This window comes from Varanus komodoensis, unplaced genomic scaffold (assembly GCF_004798865.1).
Source record: "Varanus komodoensis strain SLA01 unplaced genomic scaffold, ASM479886v1 scaffold10, whole genome shotgun sequence".
NCBI classification, from domain to species: domain Eukaryota; kingdom Metazoa; phylum Chordata; class Lepidosauria; order Squamata; family Varanidae; genus Varanus; species Varanus komodoensis.
This window is the reverse complement of record NW_025335269.1, coordinates 9,204,066-9,216,580: the sequence shown is the minus strand read 5'-3', so window position 1 is coordinate 9,216,580 and position 12,515 is coordinate 9,204,066. Positions and strand designations below refer to the sequence as shown.

Sequence of the window (12,515 nt, the reverse complement as noted above, 5' to 3'; positions counted from 1 at the left end):
GTGTTAGAACATGGATTTAAAGGCCATGGGGATATTTTCTCAGTCACTGTGGCATTAAAGCTCCTGTGATGACAGAAGTATGTGACATATGGAGCTATACAGCTGATGCAACCTTGACTTTCCTAATTCTTTTAAAATTTCAGACTAACACATTTCTTCATGTTGTTTTGAAAAGCCGTTTCTTTTTCAAAGGATTTAATTTCACCCTTACAAAGTGTCTTGAAATTCTTTCCTGTTGTTGGGGAAACAAAATCCCTTTCCAAAGTGAGATTTACCTGAAAAGTTTCAGTTTAATAGCAGCACTTCGGTAAATAGGAACTTCTTATTACTTTTTCCCCCACTTCTGAGCCTTTAAGCCACAGGAATAGTTTTCAAAAAGAAAGGAAAGGAGAAAAAACCCTAAAATAGATCATGCTCTCTGCAGAAAAGTTGATCCTGGGACCCAACACTTGGCAACATCTTGTAATGTTTAACCTCTTGTTAACTCGTCAACTCTTTTGTTTGTAATAAGACAAAAAAATATTTAAATGATATGATTCAGTTCAACGCTCTGATCAAGCTCCCTTTGTAGGGCTCATCGCAGCAATAATCAAATGGCATTGTGCAGCAATTCTCTCTTTTCATCCTGAACCTATCTTATCTGGTAAAGAAAAATATGGAAGAAGCAGTAGGGAAACGTGGGAGGGCTGCAAATTTGGACACACACACCCCCTTCTTAAAAATTCTATGAATAAGACAGGCAGTTGGACAAAAGAGGCTTGATGTCAGCGTCCGGGGTGGGGGTGGCTGACCAGCAGGTGAAGGCACCGGGATGCAGGCAGACAAGGCGTGGCAAGAGCAAGTCCGGTACACAGTCCAGAAGGTCTGAGCTGGGAGTCAAGATATAAGTCAAGTCCATACAGAAGGCAGCGTCATCAAAAGCAGGCTGAGAGTCAGAAAACAAAGGAAGACAAGTCAAGTCAGGAAAAGCCGGTACCTTGCAGGTCAGGGCAGGAGGAGGTGTAGGCAGGGTCCAGGAGTCACAGGTCCAGGAGTGCAGGCAGTAAGCAGGAGCAGAGTTCTGGGTCCAGTAGACCAGGAAGGGCTTGATCACCAAGGCAGCATCTGAGGGGAAGAGCTGGTTCTGATATAGCTCCTCCCCAGGTGGGACTCATGAGAGCCCTGGCAGCTGCAATGGACTGGGGTCAGAATCCTCCAACTACCAGGGCTGCTCTGCTGGCCCTTGGGCAGCACAGGGAGCCCTGAAGCTGCCTCTGGTTTTGACACTTGACTGGAGCACCACCATTTGGAAAAACAGCAATTTCTCAGAATAGCTGCTTCTGCAGTTTCCCTGCAAGAGCAGTCACTGGACCTCTGATTTCAGTGCTTGCATACAGCTCAGACAACCACTTAGTTGAGAGACAACCCCCTCCCTCTCTCAGTCGCACAGAGTTCTTGCATTCCACCTAAGGATTGCTTAGTCTATGGCACCTAAGACAAAGTAACCTGATTCTCTGCAAGAACTTCCTGAATCACCAACCTAGGACTGTTAGGGCACATTATTGCAATCAGTATTCTCCCCATGTTATTGCCAGAGACATCTTTTTTCTTTGTTTTATCTCCTCTACTTTTTTTTGTTTTTTTTTTTTGATACCCATACTGAGGAAGAATTCCATTAAAAACGGAAAGCCATCTTACCTATGTTGTGACTTTCAATAGGTTCTAGTAAAGCAGCAATACCCCCACTGCTGTTTTGATTTTTTCTAAAGGGACCTAGATGGCTACTGATTATTGTTGTTGTTCCAGTGCCTTTCCAGTTGTTACCTTCTTCTCTTTACTCTTCCCTCCCATATTGCCATTTTCCTTTTAATCTTTCTATCTCCTCCTGTGTACATTTTTCTACCAGTTTTTTTTTCTTTAGCTTTCCTGAATTTGCGCTATTTTCATTGTTGCTCTTTCTCCAACTATTTGCACATTTTATTTTTTTCTGTTCTTTCCCATCCCCCTTTCCACCTGTTTGGTAGATCCTAAGTAGTATCTCACTGTGTTAGTTTTGAAAGTTTCTCAGTGGTTAAGGACACAATTTAATGAGGTCGCCTGTACCCTTTAATGCTAAAAATTGTGATGGACAGCTAGACTGTGCCCCATAGTCACAGGATTGCACTGTCCAAGCAGCACACCCTTAGTCACAAAAGGGTGGCGCAATCTATGAAAACATTATAGTTGGATCCAGCCTTACAGTGTCCTCTGTACACAAGCCACTAGCATGAGAGTTCAGGCAAATATATATAGGGTTGCAGATTTTGTCTTTTTATTTCAGTGGAGCAACTCTAAGTTTGAATAGGATTATTCCAACCTAATATCTGCAAGTCTAGAAATTAGTTAAGGTTGTTAAGGTTTTTGAAAGCAGATCCCTATTGCAGACTTTTAAATGACATCATTTATATACTTCAGATCTAGATAATTGTTCTTACCCAGAAATCATTTGCCAGGGTGAAATTAAAACAGACAATGCATTTGCTCATTTTGTTTCTGTAAGGTATGATTTGGATGAATATTCCCTCTTTATTTTTGACTGTGATGAAAACGTTAATGGAGATCGGAATGCACTGATCCTTTCTCCAAATATCAACTCTGTTTAGTGCCCTAGGAGCCTGATGAGCTTTGATAATTTTGCTCATGAAATGTAAATCTTTACCCTATTAGGAAATATTCTAAATCATTTTAATAATGAGTTTATGGCAATTAAGATGACAACATGTGACTCACATCTTCTCCTTGCTGCACATGATCATTAGTACGGACAATAGGCTAATTTGATACTTGGTTAAAAACACTGCCAGACTGGTAATCAGGAAAGCAGAACATATAAAAAGCATAGGATATATTTCACATGCTGTGGCTGCTTTGATTTAACAGGGTTCAATTAGTTTTTAATGATTGCGACTCTGTTCTTTATGCAGTGAAATAATCCTTTGAGGAACTACAGAAATGTGTTATGAATTTTAAGCCTTTGCTAAATAAAACTCAATCAACAGAACTATGGCTTCATCCAGAATGACACATTGACTTACATTTTCCTTATGTGAAGGTCTGAGACACAGTGCAGGAACGTACATGCACTCTAGTCCAAGCAAACCCTTTTGGAACAGAAAACAACTACCGTGCTTTTGATATTGCTGGGTAGAGGAGGAGTGTTTAGAAAAAGGAAATGTGAGAAACACACTGTAATGAAAATAAAGACATCCATCTCACAGTCATGCAAACAAAGCACCAGGGGAAAATGGTATCTAGTATGAAACCCCTGACATCCAGAATACAAGAACTCATAGAAACATAGAAACAGAGCGAGTCAGAAGGGGTCTCCCGGGCCATCTAGTCTGACCTCCGGCACCAGCCGGCTCCGCTCACGACATGCCCACCATGTGGACGTCCAGCCTATCCTTGAACACCCTATCCTTGACTCAAGAATTAACAGAAGAGAAACAATTCTAAGATTTATTTGTATTTTCCTTTCACAACAGGAACTTCAAACTTATTCACTATGTTAGCCCCCCAATGAGTCCCACCTGCAGAATTGTGCCTTTGTTCAAGGGATGCATGCTTTGCACATTTCAACTCTTTCAAGTTGAATGTTGGAAATGTGCCGGGTTGGCATTTAGGGAGTCTCTGTCACCTTCTACTTTTAAATCCAGTGATGGTTTCGATCTCAGCTTGTCTCCAATCATCATCTCCATCCCTCAGCAATCATGGGAGGTGTAGATGAAAAGATAGGGAAGGTGCAGGGGCAGGAGAAGCTGTAGAGTCTAAGCAAATTTTTGCCCCAAAATGTTGCTAGCATTGCAAGTAACAACTAATTGAAGAGGTAGGCTATGAGGAAACTGAAGGCTTTTGGGGTCAAGTCATACCATACTTTCAGGGATGAGTGACAAAGCTGTTATTTTTCCTTTAAGATTATTCTACTGACATTTTTAAAGAGCAAAATGAAATGTAAATGCACAGTTTGCAATAATTAGGTTGACTAAAAGGGAAGCTTCTCTAATCAGTGTTATTAAAGTCAAGTCAGTAAGTGTGAAATTTTGTTCTGACCTAGCTGTGGATTTCTACTTTATTACAATATGACTTTGGGAGCAGTGTAATGATAATGCACAAGACACAGTTTTTCAATGAATATTTAAAGATAGGCCTTTTGATGGCATGCCACAAGATTTTGAACCCCAAAGCACCAGTGTGAGAATCCATAATTAATCTATCACAGCATGCCAATAATTCGATTTTGGCAAGGACTGGGCTTGTAGAGGGCATGGAGGAATCCACTTTCTGTGAGCAGAAAAGTTTGTAAGATTTTGAACCTCAGTTCACCGTGTTAAGAAAGAAAAGCGGTATGAGCTGTGGCAGAAATCAGCAACTGATTATACAAATCTACCCATCAGTTGAGGGCAATCCCTGCAGCTGATAGTTCTGCATTTATCAGAACCTTATAATGGATTCCAGTGTGAAGGAAAAGGAATGTAATTACTGACAGAGCTCTTCTGAAGGAGGTTGGGTATATTGTCATGCTTGTTCAGGACATTTGCTTCTACCCATCTGCAGGTGACTTTTCCCTGCTCACAAAAATAAGCCTTTTGGAACATGAATGACATGGGGAATTTAACTCAAATAGGCTTGCTTTAAATGCATTACATGTATGCATGCAAAAATGTTTCTATAAGGAAAATAGTTCTTAAAAATGTGCACAAATTTACATTCAAACTTTTCAAACTCTCAGACTTAAAGATGAATTAATTCACCCAAAACCTTCATAATTTTTCAAATTTAAGATCTGAAAATTTGATATTGATACTGCCATCAGTTTATAGGCCATGCAGATGCTCCATTGTTCATTTTAAAAAGGGGGGTTTGGTGGGGAAACTCAAATGTGCTTTACCTTAGTTTACTAGATCCTTCTCAGCGTACCTTTGCAAACAAATGTAGCCTTCTGAGTCAAGGTACTGGTGAAATGACACAAAATAAAGGTGGCTGGTGCTTTCTGGAGATAACAGAGATGTCCCAACTTCACATGAATTCATATGTCCTCTGATGAACAGCTTGGATTGATCAGTCTAAATTGCTTCAGAGAAGTGCAGGCTGGTTCAGTCTTCCCTAACCTGGTGTCAATTGTTTCGGATAACAGCTTCCAGAATGCCCAAGTCAGCTCTGCTGGTTGTGGGATTCTGAGAGTCATAAACCAACAGATCTGAAGGGCACAGAACCCCTTAACAAGTTGGTTAAGCCCATGATTTAAAACACAACAAGAAATAGTTCAATCAGGGTAGGAACCTTTTTTGAGAGTGTATAAACCCATGTCATAAGCAAACAACTTTCCAGCAAGAAGCTTCCATTTATTTCAAAGATCCCCTTTTCAATCTCCAAGAGAGCAGAGATTCCATCTATGTGTCCTATAAGACGTTTTTGCCAATATCAAACCTGGAGGGTCAAAATTCACCTCCCAGAGCCTCAGTCATTATTGGTCACAGAACAATGGGGAATATCCATTCACCTAATGCAGTGTCACATTTACCTCTATCAAAGAATAAAATGGGAACATCAAAAATAAGAATATTACTGCAGTGCTGGAATGTTAATGTTAGCCTAATGAAGAAAAAGCTATTAAAGATCATGTTTAGTGCTTTGTTATAAATACATAAAACTTTTTTAGAAATCCACATACAGAATGCATCTTCTGAGAGTAAGAAATAATGAGAACGTGGGCTGGATATCACCACACACATACTGGGTAATAAATTACTACCCCTCTTCACTGTTTCAGTGGACTTGCTCCACATGCAGGATTTTCAAAGATCACCAAGGAATTGGGAATTGCACAAGCAAACATTCCTACCTCTAAAAAGGCTGCTATTAAATTAAAATTCATCCATGTAGTAACTGCAACTAAAATGCAACTTCTTTGCCTATGAAGGCCATCAACATCCGAGCCTTGACTGTAATTCAGTAATTTGTGTAGAGTGTGATAGACTAAACTATAGACCATTTTTATGTAGCCTAATTCATGTGAATTATGTTTGATGTTCCTGTTGTGCAGAACACAAAGAATGCACACTTTATTCACTGGAAGCTTTCATACTTCCAACCTCTGCAGATAGCCATATATAGATTTGCTTTTACTTATGGATGCAAAATTTTGCCTATTTAGGCAGGAAAAATGTCCTTCAACTCCCAGCATGGATGACTGAGGAATGCTATGAACTGTAGGACAGAAACATAGAAACACAGAAACATAGAAACAGAACCAGTCAGAAGCGGTCTCCCAGGCCATCTAGTCTGACCCCTGGCTCTAGCCAGCTCCACTCATGACATGACTACTGTGTGCATGTCTAGCCAGTCCTTGAACACCCTCACCAATGGGACCTCACCCACCTCCCGTGGAAGCCCATTCCATACCCTCAGGATCCTAACAGTCAGGAAGTACTTCCTGGCATCCAAATTGAACCATGGTTTCCTGAGCTTTGCTCCACTGGAGCACATCCTGTCTTCCTCTGCAGGGGAGAACTGGTCTCTATCCACCTCTGTGTGACACCCCCTCACATACCTGCATGTTGCCAACAGATTCCCTCTGAGTCTTCTCTTCTCCAGGCTGAAAAGACCCAGTTCCCTCAGTCTCGCCTCATACGGCTTTCCCTGCAATTCGGCCACCATCCTTGTGGTAGCGCACCAGAGTCGTATAGAGTGGTAGTAATACTTCTCTCGATCCAGAAGCTACCCTTCTGGCTATGTGTCTGTATGTCTGCATTTGTCAGGGATCTGTGAGGAATCCACTTTGGGAGGAAAATCTGCTGGATTTCCTGTTTTTTGGTTTCCCAGTCTCCAGTCTGCTTTGCCTTGGCCCATTGTCCAAGTTCCTGGCCAGAGCACCCAGGGTTTGTGGGGTGCTCATCAGAATCAAGTCCTATGCTCTATGCAAGCAGTGCCATGGTTGGCCACCAAGAACTCAAAGTGGCCACCATGAATGGCAGCTGGTGTGCCCACTCACTGCTCCACCTTGCCCAGCACACTACCACCAGTGCCAGGAAGCAGGGAAGGAGGTTGTCTGATAGGAATGGTGGCTTGGAAAGGTTGCTGTTTGTGTAACCAGAATCTAAGAATGCTCAAGGACTTCCTCTGGTCTTGGCTTACTTCCTTAGAGAAAGACAAGCACCAGAAGTCTGATAGGCAGGCACCAACCCAGTTCTAGAGAGGCTTGGCACAGTGTCCGTATGTGTGTGATTTGGGGATGAGTCTTTAAGTTTTCCTTTTAAGGCACATTTACTATAAGTATAAATGTCTTATCCTATCCCTACTATATGTTTCTGAGGAGAACATTTAATGGGATAAGTAGACATAGATGTGCCTCCATGTTTCCTGTTTTACACCCGTACGCATTTAATTTTAAGCACCAGATTATTCTTAGCATGATCCCAGTTCTTCAAGGTTAGCCTGACCGTGGCCCAGTCTGGACTGGAGCAGGTATCCTGGGCCACAGAGTCTACAGGCAGATTGGCCTGCTTTGTTTTTACCTGTCATATTTGTCCAATGTGACAATTCCACTTACCTTGGAATAATGCCCATAGAACTCACTGCGGTTGTCCATTATGGATGTGAAGATAGGAAACAGGATGGAGGTGCAGAGGTAGGAAGTAGGGGCAAAAGTGATGGAAACCTCCAGTGATACTGAGCCATTAACCAAGAGAGATGACTGGTTTCCTGATGGGATATGACAACAGAAGGGCTAATTGGAGAAGTGAGTGCTTTCTTATAGCACATTAAATTGTGCAGGCATTTTAAGTAGCAATCTGATAAATGAAGGATTCAAGTGTCTGTTAAATGTATGTATTAGAATATGTTGGTGGAACTTTAATATTGCCTATGTAGCACTTTTTAATGCACAAATATTTCCAGGGGGCAACTATAAAAGAACATATAATTAGTAGGGGATAATTCGGAGACTCTTCATGGAGGGAACAAAATCCTTATAGGGATTAATCACTGCCAGAGACTGACTTTGCATGTAAAGTCTGCAAATTAATTACCTCTCTTTTAATCTTTTCCATTTAAAAACACTTGTTTTAATTTATTGCTTACTTCACTATTTAGAAAACTGCTTAGCTGCAAAAATATTATTTGGGTGCTTATATTAACATTCCAGAGTACCTCTAAGAAATAGCATATTTTCAAACAGATTTGTAATTCTGTCTGTTCAGCGTTAGAGGTAATACAAATAGTTATGCAGAAATATAGGTCTCTATAATGAGCATTTTGCCTTAAACTTTTGATGGAGAATTTCTCTCTGGGATATAGTATAATCCCATTGAAACAATCTCTTGAAACTATATAGGAAAAAGTCTTATCCAGTGTTTTACAAAACCACACAACTGTACTCTCATTTGTAAGTTAGAAGGAAATACCTGCTTTGACATTGACCTGAAACAATTATACCCCTATATCAGCCTTGCAAATAAGTCTATAAGCTTTTAAAACTCATGTGCTTGATCCAATAGACTCCTCTTAGTCATTTGTGGCCTAAAAGAAACAACAACCATTGTAACCCTTTCTTGCCTTGAGGTAACTCTTTCATGAGTAATGAACAATGACTACACAATATAGGCTGTTAGTGGTTTAAGCAAGCCCTTTGGATTTCCATTTTGCTTTTCAAATGAATCCTTGAAATTCCATATCTCCAGGTCATCACTGAACATGCTTGGTCCTCCCTGAATTGTTTTGGGGGACACAGGTCCCCTTAGATTTTCTTAAAAAAAATAATATTGCTTTGTGCTCTTGCAGACCACTCTCTTATTTCCCAGGAGCTCCATTTTCCAACAGGGAGGGGAGAAGACAGGCATCATCATTCTGGTGGTGCCTCATCTCCCTCCTTCCTTCGTGGTCTATGGCACAAAGATAACCTTTGTTTTGTTTGTTTTTAATTATGCATCTTCATACTTTGCTTTAATCTTAAAAAAACTTTAATTCGGGAGCATTATAATCTTTCAACACATTTTAAAGCCTTTATGATATTTACAAAATTTGATCGTCATATAATTAGAGCAAAACTTTAAAGCAAAACCTTCTACAAGCACATTAATGTTTGGAATGGCGTTAAGATATATTGATCCAAAGCCTTTCTCTTCTTTTCCTTTTATGTTACAATGAAACATCCAAATAGGGATCCATTAGGAGATATGTACTTATGGGAAGAAAAGGATTGTCTGCAATTACACAAATATTTAAAGGATGGAAAGATAACAGTCTATGCAGAAATATTTTAAGAAATTATAACATTAGTCAATTATTTCATCATTATGAAATTGTGTTTCAGTACCTACAAATTCCAAATGCGATTAATAATTTAATAAGGCACAAAGGTCCACTTAGAAGATGCACAAAGTCTGAACTAAAGAGCTCCAACTTCATAACAGGGAATTGGTACTACCCACCCCTAACAGGTGGGGGAAAAGTGCACCTGCTGATCTCCAGGACCACAAGAGTGACCTTGGAGAAGGCTTTTGTGGGTGCTCCAGGAGACAACAAAGAATACGGAGGAAACAGGTGCTGCTGAGATATGATGCATCCTGGTGGCTCAGCCTCCTCTCCTGCTCAAAAGAAGACCACTTAAATCAAACTGAAAGCAGAGATGTTCTGAATGGCAGGAGGAACATAGAGGCATCTCCTGTGCCCTCCTTCCACCCTGCATAGGATGCCCATAAACCTCCAAGTTTAGGGGGTTACAAGAATCCTGACTAGATTGTGTTCTTAATGAGGAATACTTGAAATACTGGAAATGTATTTTGTTCTGGTGCAGATTTTGTTTCTTATTTTGGGAGCATGCCCTACAATAAAAAGCATTATAAAGGAATGTGAAAATATACCTGGCTAGACATTATCAGTCTAGAAGTTGAAATGTTGGAACATTTATTAACAGAAACTCAATTAGCAATCAATTTCAACTGGAAAAAAGTAACCCCCCATCACTGAATGAACGTTATTTGGAAGTTTGGTACATGGTCTGAATGGTTAAGCTACCCAGTATGATCAGGCAAAAGAGGGAAGACCACAGGACTATCAGCTCATGGCCAGTGGAGTATATTATGTTTTGGATTAATACATTGCATGATATTGGGTAGCTATTAACTTCAGGACATTTATAAACATAGAGGATGTTTAAGAGAATAAGTTTGTTTATGTATTAAAGAGGAGTATGGCAGAAGGAAATAAAAATAGCATGAGAAAAAAGCATATCGCTGCCTTCCTTTGTTTATGTCAATTAGGGGAATTGCAGCTATGACTGACATGAAAGTAATGATATCTGTGGAAAGAGAGAAGACTAGAGGCACGACAATTTAGTTCTTTGTACACAAAACTTCCAGGTACATTTTCATGATCTGTCTTTCATCTCTCATGGGATATATGTGAGAGAGGCCCATGGATAACAATGGGGAAATCCAAAATTTTATTTAACATAGCTGTTCGTCAACAGCAGTGTGTCCATTCAGCAACAGAGTAAGTGGTAAAGGCAGTTCCTGATTTTTCTAACACTGTTCTTATTTCCTACCTGAAATGTGATTTTAAAAACAGGCTGTGCTTTCCAGCTGCAGTCCTCTGGGTAGAGCCTTAAATGCTCACAAGGCCCTGAACTGCAACATTTAAGAGCGTCCTGTATAGGGCAGGAGAAAGGGTAGAGGTGATCTTTACTTCCCCATTCTTGTGGCTTGCATTTTTGCTAGACAGGAATTTTTGCCCATCTAGCTGGGGTGTTGGGGGCAGGGAGAGGGCTGGAGAGACCCCAGAATAGCTGGAATTCTGGCCTCTCTACTCCCCTCCAACCCACTGGAAATCGCCTCTCTATGGTCATGTTCCCAAACTCAGAAAGCTGGGTAGCATGGTTTTTCCTGCATTAGCAATGAGGGAAGGGTGGATTGGAGCACTGTCTCTGACCTCAGAACTAGGAATTTGAAAAATCCTATGCTCCCTCCATCATTTCAAAATTAAACAAATCACATGGCCGTGCAACATTGTACCTGTTCTTCTGGGAGTAAGCCCTGTGAAGGGTGGACCTTCTCCTTTTGGAAACATGCATAGGATTGCCAAGTTAATTACTTAGTTGATGGGAATTCCATTTATCTATCCATATTCAGGGGTGGCAGAATCTATGTGTGCATATGTGGGTGGCTGTGGATACTGATATCAATATTTTTATAGATACATTTTGCACATCATAGGATCATAAATGCAGTCCATAGCTTTACATTTTGCCAGGTTAATGCCTTATCATTACTGATGTCCTTTTGCTGCACAGTGCTGTAGAATCCAGATCACAATGTCACTAAGTTAAAGTAAGTGGAAATAGGAAAGGATTGCAAGAAATATGACGATTAATTATGTTGATATTTATTTGATAAAGCCATTTGTATTCCATCTTACCCTCAATGAGGCTGAGGTGTGACTTCATAGCTCCAGCATTACAAAACTGCAATCTTTCTGATGGCCCCACTGCCCAAAGCTACTTGGGGGCAATCCTATTGTCTTCTAGAATGGTTTGGGGGACCATGGGATTTTTTGGAGTCCCATCAGCAAGGTCCTCCAACCTCAGTGCTTGGACTCTGGAGGCCAAGCCACTGCCCCAGACCCTCATGGCCAGTACAGAATGAACTGCCATGGGCAGTTCCCCCACCACAAGGTTGCAACTGGATGCCGGAGTGGGGAAATGGGGTGTGCTAGGCTGGTGTAGGGGGAAATGGCAAGGCCAGGGAGAAGTGCTAATTCTGATCAGAACACCAGGCTCCTTCCCTCCCCCTCACCAGTCTTAAACCTAGATGGCAAAAAAAATTGTCATCTAAATAAAAGGTTGGGTAAGCACCATGGTTGAAAACTATGTAAACCGTCCAGAGGCTTTTGCAAAGGACGACGCATATATATATATTGTTGTTATTCGCGAAGTCGTGTCTGACCCATCGCAACCCAATGGACAACATTCCTCCAGGCCTGCCTGTCCTCCACCATCCCCCGGAGTCCACCTAAGCTCACACCAACTGCTTCAGTGACTCCATCTAGCCACCTCATCCTCTGTTGTCCCCTTCTTCGTTCGCCATCTATTGTTGCCAGCATTAGGCTGTTCTCCAGGGAGTCCATCCTTCTCATTGGGTGGCCAAAGTGTTTGAGTTTCATCTTCAGTATCTGGCCTTCTAAAGAGCAGTCAGGGTTGATCTCCTCTAGGACTGACCGGTTTGATCGCCTTGCGGTCCAAGGGACCCGCAGGAGTCTCCTCCAGCACCACAATTCAAAGGCCTCAATTCTTCGGCGCTCAGCCTTCCTTATGGTCCAGCTTTCACAGCCATACATTGCAACTGGGAAAACCATAGCCATGACCACACACACTTTTGTCAGCAGGGTGATGTCTCTGCTTTTTAGTATGCTGTCTAGATTTGCCATAGCTTTCCTCCCCAGGAGCAAGTGTCTTTTAATTTCTTGGCTGCAGTCCCCATCTGCGGTGATCTTGGAGCCCAGGA

The 12,515-nt window shown here is 41.3% G+C and overlaps 1 protein-coding gene across 1 annotated transcript in view; it reads left to right on the top strand.

The window, feature by feature from the left end:
• Positions 1–12,515, top strand: part of CNTNAP2 (contactin associated protein 2) — an 870,382-nt gene that overhangs the window by 436,560 nt on the left and 421,307 nt on the right. The gene's annotated exons all lie outside the window — the stretch shown is intronic.